This window comes from Salvia splendens, unplaced genomic scaffold (assembly GCF_004379255.2).
Source record: "Salvia splendens isolate huo1 unplaced genomic scaffold, SspV2 ctg159, whole genome shotgun sequence".
Lineage (NCBI taxonomy): Eukaryota > Viridiplantae > Streptophyta > Magnoliopsida > Lamiales > Lamiaceae > Salvia > Salvia splendens.
Genome location: NW_024598798.1, coordinates 5,746 through 17,463, shown reverse-complemented (window position 1 = coordinate 17,463; position 11,718 = coordinate 5,746). Strand labels below are relative to the sequence as shown.

Genomic DNA, 11,718 nt, shown 5'->3' with positions numbered 1-11,718 from the left:
ATGTTGGTTTAGTTCTCTTACTACATTACTTTTCTGCTTTGAATTTATCCTTCACTGCAATGTCAAATTTGATTGTCTATGTCTTGGTACTTTAAAAATAATTTATATAATTCCTAATTCAATTCTTTATACATGGCATTTGATTATAAACAATCATTTTTGTTACCATTCAAGCTCAATTATTTTGACACACATACAATTATTGAATAAGAGTTTTTTTTTATATACGCTCTAGGAAAACCTTCCCCATGCCACATTGAAGTTAAGTATTTTAATATTTAAATATGTTATAAATCTTAAGGAGTTTGGAGGATTAATTAGTAGCGCATTATGATACGGATTTGAGTTGAATTTGGGTAGTAAAGTATAACACGGTAGAATAATTCATTTTTCTCTGGTGTATAAAATCTTCTACTCATGTTTTTTGAGCTACAATAATTCATATATACACCCATACTCATTACTCTTGTTCATTACATGAATCGAACTCTTTTTTTTCAATTTATTTGATAAATTGGAAGTGCATTACCAATTGAATTTAATCACGAACTAATATGGAGTATTATTTTTTTAAAATCTTGTATCAAAAAGAAGTTAATCAATCCCTCAAGATAGAATGTGATTTTGCATAGCTACCAACAACTATTTTGATAGAATGTCCATTTAGATTAAGAATTGATTACTACAAGTTTATCAATCAGTCTACTACGATAGTAATATATTACTCCCTCCGTTTCTTCATAGTTGAGGCAAAACTTTTCGGCACGGAGTTTAAGAAAGAGATGTTGAATGTATTAAATAAATAGATAAAAAGTAAGAGAGGGAAAAAAGTAGAGAGAATAAAGTAGAAAGTGAATAAAGTAGAGAGAATAAAGTAAGAAAGGGTAAAGTAAGAAAGAGAAAAAAATTACTATATAGGGAAATGACTCAACTATGAGGAAACTTTTCAAAATAGAAAAATGACTCAACTATAGAGAAACAAATGGAGTATTATTTTCTAGAATTAAGCACTACTATTACGTACTTTTTAAATTTCTTATTTTAAAAAAATTTAACTTCTAATTAACTTAGTTTAGGAATAAGTATAAAAAGGTACATAATTAAAATAAAGGAAAATTACATATTTAAAAAAAATCATAATTAAAATAGACGAATGAGTGGAGATAGCTCGTGTATATGAGAGCTCATAAGATGATCAACACGTGTCTTGATCGCAGCATGTCGAGATCACCCTGCACCAACGTCCGTCATAGCAGATTGTAGCCGTAACTCTGCGCCACGCGTGACTCCACGTGGCAGTGAGTCCATATCAGCAAGTCCAGGTGCCTATATAAACCCCCATCATTTTATCCCACAAAATAACCATAAATACTGAAAAAAAAAGAAAAAGGAAACCGCAACCTGAAAAAATAAAAAAACTAGAAACTTCCTAGTAACATTATCAACATCTGATCTCCGGCGATGGAGCTCCGCCGGAAAATTAGTTTTCCGGCATCTGATTCCGACTCCCCTCGTTACACTCACAATGCTCGTCGCTCCTATCATCGCCGCCACGTTTTTCACGAAAAGCAATAACCGAAAGCTGCTAAACACCTCATTTTTCTCTCGGTTGAAGGAGAAAGACGGAAATTTCCTTCATCTTTTTTGTTTAATTTTCTCGCTGAGTACATATTACTGTGAAAATTTTGTTCTGACGTTTTGGTGTTGATGATCGAGTGTTGTAAGGTTGAAATGATGTTTGGAGGAATTTGAAATTGAAAGTTTTGGAGGAATATTCTGTAAAATTTTGTGAGTGAGGTAGTGTTTTTTGAGTGACAGAGGGTTATTAGGTCTAAGTATAGGCTGTGTTTAAAGAAATTCAACTTTTCTGATGAGAATCCAGCCGATCGATTCGATCCCGAGAGACGCCGTGAAGCCGCCGGTGTTTAGGTCTCGGCTGAAGCGGTTATTTGACCGTCCGTTCAACGGCGCCCTCCGGGTTACTTCATCTGAGAAGCCGGTCACCGGAGGAGACAAAGATGGCGGTGGCGCAGCGGAGTTCGAGCCGAGCTCTGTGTGTTTGGATAAAATGGTTCAGAATTTCATGGAGGATAACAACGAGAAGCCCTCCGCGGCCGTGAAATGTGCTCGCAACAGCTGCAATTGCTTTAACGGCAACAGCAACGATAGCTCCGACGACGAGCTCGATTTCTTCTCCGATTCAATTTCCGCTAATTCCTCCTTCAGCGACCCATCGGATACTCTCAAGGTACAGAATTTTTTCAATTGGATTATTTTCTGTCCATTTCTTCTCCTATTGGTTGATAATCTGAAGCTTGCGCTTTGTTGTTGCAGAGTTTGACGCCTTGCGCGACTCTGGCGGAGAGGAATCTATTGGCAGACGCTTCGAAGATTGTCGAGAAGAACAACAAAACTCCCAAAAGAAAAGACGATTTGAGGAAAATTGTCACCGATGGTCTAATCTCCCTCGGTTATAACGCCTCCCTTTGCAAATCCAAATGGGATAAATCCCCTCAATTCCAGCTGGTAATATTCTCAATTCCACTTTTCCACTCCAATTTCCCCTAAATTCTGCTAGATTTTAAAAATTGGCGTAGATTTCGTTTCGCAATTCAATACTCATCAATCAAATTGGTGATGATTGTGTAGGCGAGTACGAATACATCGATGTGGTGGTGGAAGGCGAGAGAGTGATAATCGACGTGGATTTCCGATCGGAGTTCGAGATCGCCCGATCGACGAGCAGTTACAAGGCGATTCTGCAGAGCCTCCCCTACATTTTCGTCGGAAAAACCGACAGGCTGATTCAGATCGTGGCGATCGCGTCGGAGGCGGCGCGGCAGAGCCTGAAGAAGAAAGGCATGCACATCCCGCCGTGGCGGAAAGCCGATTACATGAAATCGAAGTGGCTCAGCCCTCACCTCCGCCTCGCCGCCGACGATGGCGAGGAGGTGGTGGAATTGGAGCGCGAGGGGGGAGAATTGGACTTGTTCTTCGGTGAGGAGGAGCCCTCATCGCCGGGAAAGGAAGCTCCGGTGTCGATGACGTGGCAGCTGCCGGCGGTCAAGCCGAAGAGTTTTGAAAGAGGGAATAAAGTGGTGGTCACCGGATTAGCTGCTCTCCTCAAAGAGAAACTCTGATGAAGAAATTTTTGTTCCCTTTTTTACCCCCCTAGAATAATTAATCTAACCTTTTTTTTTACCATCAAATTTTCCTTTTTTGGATTTACAAAAATCAAATATATAGAGATGGAGATGTTTATCTTTCTATGCAAAAGGCAATCAATTTGAAATTTAAATTAGATTTTTGTGGATAATAGAGTAGAATTGTTGGGGGTGGAGGAAACAGGGGGAATATAAAAAATGAATTTGTGGATTGAAATATACATTGGGAAGAGTGGTGAGGGATGATGAAGGAGGCCGTGCCATCTCGAAAGGCGTGGATATTCTCTGTTTCTGGGTGTTTGCTAATGTCAGATTATTGAATATTTTCAGGTTAAATCTCGATTTTTATGAGTCTCTTTGGATTTTTATTGTTCCTATTTGTCGAATTACACTTGAAATGATGATCGGTTGTAATGAAATTTGAGTGTAGTATCTTACACATATGTCGATTTGTAGTAACATTTAAAAACTAATGCGATAATGTTGACTTTCACGGTCGATTCTGACCGCTTGCTTATCTACCGTTGACAATCTCATTAGTGTAGAATGCATTAGATTCTAATATATGTATTTATTGGTGATTTTTTATATGATGAAGAACAATTAATGTCATAACTTCAGCATGATTATTAGTGATATTGTAATTGATAATTTTTCAAAGTTTAAGCTCAATATTGATAAAATAAAATAAAGTTAAATAGGTATGTATATATGTGTAGAAATTGACATAATATTGTAAAGGTCGGTCTTAAATATAGAAAAGTTAATATTAAGTTGATTGATTATACATTTCAAAAGGAGGAATTGATTGAATGAGCAAGAAACATGGACAAGTGTTACGAGATTAAAGAATCAAATACTTTAGGTTTAATAAAAAACTATTACACTAATTAAAGGGAAAACACATGATATATTTCGAGATCGAGGTCAAGTGATTGAGCCCTCTCTTTAAGAAAATAAATAAGGATTTTATATTTTTCTTGTTTTAAGATGGCTGCTTTAAAAGGCTCAATGTATATTTAATCGTGAACTCCAATTTCTTGCATTATTTAACTCTCTCCTATTTATTTAACTCGTATATTTATTTATACTTATCTCTGTAAGCCTTTTACTTTGACCAAACAAGAGGAAATGGGCAGTAAATATATGTGCACATAATTATATGTATTGGGAAAAGCTATTTTAAAGAAGCTTTCAACGTGGTACGTAAGCATTGGTTGTGGTAAAAAGTAAAAAGTAAATAAAGAAAAATTAATGCTTTAAAATACTATAGAGGCCCCAAGCAAAGAATATTTGACTTTCTTGAATTTGTATGGTTTGATTGTGTGTTGGTTTGTAGTCACTGGTTAAGAATTTAATCAGGTGATTATCTCTTTTATTAAATTAATCTCATTTACGAAGTTAAATTATTGTAAATGGGAATTTACCTAACGTATGAAAGTAGAGATAGGTGCTGTCAGCTTTGCTTTTTTGGTACAAAAGAGTTAAAGATTACAGGTTTTTAATCATTGTAATCGCTGACAAAAAAAATACTCTATTTTGCAATTTTACTTTATTGAACTTTATACACTGCATTTAAATATTTGAAATGAGTGGAAACTTGGCTATGAAATCTGATTTTTCTCCTTTTTATCAGGGGAGATTTATTTGTTTTAAGTATTTAATTTGTAATTACTTTTTTATTTGCAATGACACGAAATATTGGACTATAGTACTTATATATGTAGATTAATTAAGAGTTTTGTCCCTTCCTTGAATTAATATTGATGTTACATTTACAGAATACCTAATTTTGCAGTACGGCAGGACTTGAATTGGAATTCAGTCTGCAACAGGCAAAAAAATAATTGATTGGAATTTGGATTTCAAGGTTTCTTGGTAGATTTTTATTTGTATTTGTCGAGGAAATTCGTCGAAATTTATTGAGTCTATTAATGTAAATTTAAAGGAAATTTCATATTTTAAACTAATAATTGAAGGATTAAACATTTGCAACAAACCACATTGAGAAAAATCGTACTCCTACATAACATATTTGATTTAAAAAATATTAGTGACATTTGAACTCACAATTATTATAAGCTCGTCCAATTCATTACTGAAAGTAGCATGGAAGTAAAATCATTATACTTTTTTTAATTTCTACGAGTTGATTTTAGGCCAAATGATTTTAAAATAGGAAGAAAATGTGAAGATTCTCAATTTTGTATTTGGTTCTAACTTCTAATTAATAAATCCATGACTGAATAACATGCATTAAAAGGGAAAATATCATTAGGGCATCCACAGTGGGGCGGACAATAGGCCGTCCGATGCCTTGGGCGCGCCATCGTCCGTCACTGTGGGTGCGCGGACGACGGACGATGCGTCGTCCGCGCCCTAAGCTTAGTCCGCGGACGAAGCGCGGATGATAGGGCATCGTCCGCCCACTGTGGGCGACGCGGACGATGCAACGCGTTTTTTTTTTCTTCAAAATTTGTCTATTTAAACCTTGATTGTCATTCTATTTTTCAATGATGTTCTATCTAAACAGGCCTCAATGCGCAGCCAACACGACCATGCGCAGCCCATGAACGACATGATTGAAGAAGTGTGGGCCTGTAACCGGTGTCATTGAGTTTGCGTATTTTTTTAAATTCGTATTGTAATGTATTAATTTTATAAATGAAATGAAGGTTTTTCCCAATTTTTATAGTTATTTAAAGATTCGAATAGAAGAAAATGCTTAAGACGCCCCACAGCAGGTGGAAGGGCATGAGAATAAAATGCTGACTTGGCGGTGCATAGGGCGAGCTTTAGGGCGCCCCACTATGGATGCTCTTATCAATAAAAATATCGATAAGAAACTAAAAAATCATGACGATACCGAAAATCGACATAAAATAAATAAAAATAAAATAGATTATGAAACATCATTCAAAGATCTCCCATCAATTAATAACCCCAACATAAAAAGTTATGAATCTTTTCAATTTCATACACTATACTTACAATAAAGCTGCTTATTTTGAACATTAATCACTATTTATTCCCATACTGCAACTTTTGTGTACCCCAATTCGTATATGCCTCTGTTTGGCTACATCTTCAAAATAGCATATTCCGATATTTTTAACCCAATTAATCCACCAAATTAAATTCATCCAATCACTTCACATGTTGAAAGTTGAAACCACTCCCCACTTTCTTTTTCTTATCCCAAAAAAATTAATTCAAAAAAAAATCTGACACCCAGTTAGAATAGAGCATGTTGGTAAAAAAAACCTATTAAATCTAAAAGACTCCAATAATTCAGAATAAAATAGCTCCACATTATTTTTAAATAATTGGATTATCCAATCATACATTTATTCATTTAAATACTTCATCATTTGGAATAGTATTTTCTTTTCTTGTAGATTTAAAAATAAGGAATAATGATTTATGTGTGGGGCTTGTGTAATCCATTATATTGTCATAAGCAGAGTGGGTGGGCCCCAAGTAGCCAGGGCTAAATTAAGAATTGTGGGGTTATTTTCTCCTATGTTTTTTTTTTTCTTTTATTTAAAAATATAGTAGGTGTGGGCCCCTTTTTCTCTATGTTAACAAAGCAAATAAAATAAACAATTTTCTAAAGTTTGACAATAATAATGGCTTTAGGAAAGCAACCCTTCACCTTCTATTTCATGAGGTTGCTTGTGAAGTGTAAATATGATATTAACAGAGGGTTTGGCAAGACCATAAGTAACCACAGGGATTTCAACTGTAGGGAAGTTATTGAAGAAGCTTGGAAATTATATTTTGGTCACACCTCTAGTGGTACTAATGTTTGACTATATAATAGTACTAGTTGATTACTTGTTTTAACTTTTTTGTCAAAATTAATTAGCTAATAATCTTTATCCACAAGGGAGTTTTTGGAAAATTTTATAAGAATGTCATTTTCATATTTAAAACCGTGTCACATCGGCTGTAGTATATGGGGCCATGGGCAGTATATCAAGCACTTTAAGGTTGAGCTTCTTTTATTAAATTTATGAATTTGGATTATTATAAAATATTTAATATGGATTCAAAATTAAAGATCTTTAATTTGATATATTATGTCAAAATTGAATCAAATTGTAAAAGTTATTACTACAATTTAGAGTTGAGAAAAAATAAATCATTCCACTCCTTTATCAGATAAAATTATGAAATTTATAATTATTTTGTTTTATTTTAACTCTACTTTCTATTTTGGCTTAAGTTTTTTTAGAAAATCTCATCCATTTATATATTCCCTCCGTCCTTGAAAGTTTGTCTCATTTATTTTCGTCCATTCCATAAAATTTGTCTCATTTCACTTTTTACTATTTTTAGTAGTGGACTCATATTCCACTAACTTATTCCTACTCACGTTTTATTATAAAACTAATATATAAAAGTAGGACTCACATTCCACTAATTTTTCAACTCACTTTTTATTATAGTTCTTAAAATCCGTGTCGGATTAAATATTTGAGGGACGGAGGGAGTACATTAGAACAACATCGTCATGAGATGCTAAGTGTGAGACCGGGCACATGTGTGAGGAGGAATTGACTGGGCAAGTTTGACAGGACTTGGGTAATACGGGACCTTACTTATTCATATATGTGCTTAATATTTTACTTTTTGAATTATTTAGATGAATCGGAACTATAAAGATTCAGACTATAGGGGGGAAGTCTTGTTAATTTAGCTGCAATTTGTCGTTTGCGTTTTGACGTTACTGAGCTTGTTTGTTTGTGAACAAATCCAATGAATGAATTTGAAAATCTACTGACTATAAGGGGAAAGTCTTGTTAATTTAGCTGCACTTTGTCGTATGTCCTCAACGTTACTGAGCTTTTTTTGTTTGTGAACAAATCCAATGAATGAATTTTGATAATCTACTGACTATATAGGAGGAAAGTCATGTTAATTTATCTGCACTTTGTCGTTTGTGCTCGACGTTACTGAGCTAGTTTGTTTGTGAACGAATCCAATGAACGAATTTTGAGAATCAAAAGTTAGTGACATGATACTAACTTATTCATTTGTGGTGAGTAGCTTTCGTATACGAAATGAATTTTTTTAAAGGAAAATTTTAATTATATGATAAAACATATAGTTAAGAATTTAATAAATAAGATGATTAAATAAGCTCAAAATTTATTACTACTACTAAATCAAAATAAAGTACTACTAGCTAGATTATTTTTATCAGCTCATATATCACTCAGTTTATATACTACATATTTAGTATAGTCAATTAATTTGTTTTTATCTACTAATTGGTATTTTAATGTTTGCAGTCTTATTCTCCAGTGTGGCTGCGTGAGTAATATATGCAATAATTCATAAAGAGTGTGGAGTAGTTGCGATTATGTATATTGCTATGATTATTTGTAATTGAATAGATGGAGAATTCACAATCTCAGTCGCAATGTACTAAATTTATTTGAATAATAACAAAAATAAGTGTATTATATAAAATTTATTAAATTAACTGTGAATCAACAATGACGTAGTGTAGTATGCATTTATTATATTTTAAATATTTGTATTAAAATATGACAATTCCAATTGTGTAATCGATCCTTCAATCTAAATAATTTATATAATATAATACTTGGAAACATAATTTCACTTTAAAAAGTATGACAGTTTGGTAATTGATTCGTGGCATAACTAAATTAATTTGACAGTATGATCATTGATTCGTGGCATAACTAAATTAATTACTAACGTACATGTGTGATTATAATAGATATAAATACGTCAATATGATCGATGATAACATGGGTGAATATTAATTAAGCCTTACCATTTACCAATCTAATTAAAACCTGTCCTAACCCCCTAAAATCAAGCTTTAGTCGTAACTGTTACGTCAATTATTTGGGATTTTGATTAGATACCTTGATTTATTAGTAAAATAGTGACAAGTTGATTAAAATGTATAATACTAAATTTCAAGATAATCAAACATCAAGCAAAGTACACTAGGGGAATAAACGGTAGGTGTCGTAATAAATTAAGCCCTAATCCATGGTGAAGTGTAGGATAGGATTAACTTGTTCAAGATAATATACTATAAATAATGACACGCCTCATTAATTTAACCTTTTTACGTATGAGATTTAATCTATAACCTAGTCTAAGATAATATTTTTTTTCACTTCTTAGAAGTAAAATTTTGAAATTGAAAAGGTGATGGAGTATGCTTTCATTATTGATGCATATCTCACGTAGAAAGAAGTTCATGTATGTATCAAGTACAATTCAATGAATAAGACCGTATGTACAATCTCGTCTCCGTAAAATCAACAACTTTAAAGAGAAAATCGTACACTGTAAACAATTTAATTATTTCATTCCCTTTTATTTAAAGGTAAAAAATTGAGTTTAAAACGATTTTTTACTAGACTTGAAAGGATTTATTATGTAGAATCGACGGTCCCTACAAGTCATTTTCTAAAGAAGATAAGCATAAAAATATTAGGTTTAACGTGTGATTAACTAAACTAATTGAGATTAACAAACAATTTTGTACTTATCTTGGGGTGGTTGAGAAAACTAGATAAAAGGAAGGTATATTTAGGTTCGATATCTTCACCAACTCTTAAGGAACTAAATAGTTGTTAAATACACCAAATTCAGCCAGTAGATCATCAGCAATCATTTAAGTGCGAATTAATTAATTGGGTTAGAACTTATTTGATAAGCCAACTCTGATATAAATATTTCATGAGCAATTAATGATTGATCAAATTTTATATCGCTTACTTTACTCCGCAAGTGTGACATATAAAAATTGGATTTGATCAAAGGAAAATTTTATTTGATGAATTAATCCAAACTAATAGTAGTACTATATTTTTTTTACAACGATTCATGACTAAGCCTCTTTTTTTCTTAATAATGATACAGTCATTATTTTGTTTTTTTGTAGAGGGAATAGTCATTAATTAAAATCTTGATTCTTGATTAGATGAGTAGAATTATGCTGTAGATTAATTTCTCTTGGTAATTTACGTTAAAACTTGCATGGCTAATTAAACACTACTCTACAATTTTCCTGATTAAACCACTTTTTCCAATTTAAAAGTCATTTTCGAATTAAAAAAACACAGCTCGAGCTGAAATAGAGCTATTAAAAAACTAAGTTGATTACATTGTGTTGTATACTTTATCTAGAAAAAAGTCAATGAATTTATTTGATTCATATGAATTGATCATCTTGAATGACGGAAAATAAATTAAGAATTCGAGTTTCAACATGTGACACTATCACATGAACATATGCACATTTGTTATAATTTTAATCGAATTAAGATTCATTTCTTTGCAAACAGTTTCAATATATTTAAAGTAAATCTATTTGATATTGTTGAACATCAGATTTTATGATTACATCAATTAAGAATTTATTTATAATAAACAAGGTTTAACATAACAAGTTCATTTTGGGCTTCATCTATTAGGACCATAATCTTTTTGCTTTCTTTCTTACACAAAAACTGAAACATTAACCGTTTCTTAGCTAACAGAATTTCTTGGTTCAAAGATCTCAACTTTTTTTTCAAATCTATAAGTTTTCACAATATTAACAATTTGCTTACAATAGAGAATGTAATATAAATAAGATATATAAACTGTAATAATTACTCAATTTCTATACGGGCCATTTTGCATTAATTTGTTGCTTGAGTCAATTTAAAGATTCTTTTTAAAAATCAATTTAAAAAAGACCATATATATTTATAGCACCTCGAAAGTTTATCCATTAATTAAAGTAGATCATTAATTGGGCTAATCCCAAAAGGGTAAGCTTACTCTATCATGCTTGTAGTTTGATTGGTAAGACATACTAATTGATAAAATAAATCAACTTTACCAGATGTTTTATTTTATCATACTTGATCTACACCCTACATTCTGTCAATTATTTAAGAGTAAACAGGTCTTATTGTTTGGGTTTTTAGTAAAAATATGTCCCTCTGTTTAAGGTTAGTACTCGTCATTTCATTCTTAGGAATAAAATGTTTTGCAAAAGTTTCTAGCAATCAGAATATCAACGTGACAGCCAAAAATGACACGTCAATCGAGTAATCGACGTGTAATTTTGGGTAATCGACGTGTAATTCACATTGTCACGTTGATATTCCGATAGCCAAATGTTTTTTGCGAGACATTTTTTGGTAAACGCACCAATTGGTGGGACAAAATCGACCATTTACTCATATTATATAATCGTTCTCCAATCTATAACACAATTCCAAAACTACATTCACACACACAGTGCATACATATGTGTGTGTGGGTGTCAATATGCCACATCTAGATGTTCAAAGCCTTATCTAAACTGAATGGCTCATCAAAGTTGCAGTTACTTGGACCACTCTTGATACATCAACCACTTCACTATCAACATAAAAACTTTTACCATTTTGGACTTTGACAGCTAACTACTAAAACCATCTTTAGAGAGTGATGAGCAATTAGGCATTATGTGTACCAATCAAGAAAGCAACTATTTAACAGCAATAGATTCACTCTTCAGACAAGG

At 32.5% G+C, this 11,718-nt stretch overlaps 1 pseudogene; it reads left to right on the top strand.

Annotated features, from left to right (window-relative positions):
- The first annotated feature begins 1,355 nt into the window (after positions 1-1,355).
- LOC121789178 lies at positions 1,356-3,301 on the top strand (annotated as a pseudogene).
- The last annotated feature ends 8,417 nt before the right edge of the window (positions 3,302-11,718 follow it).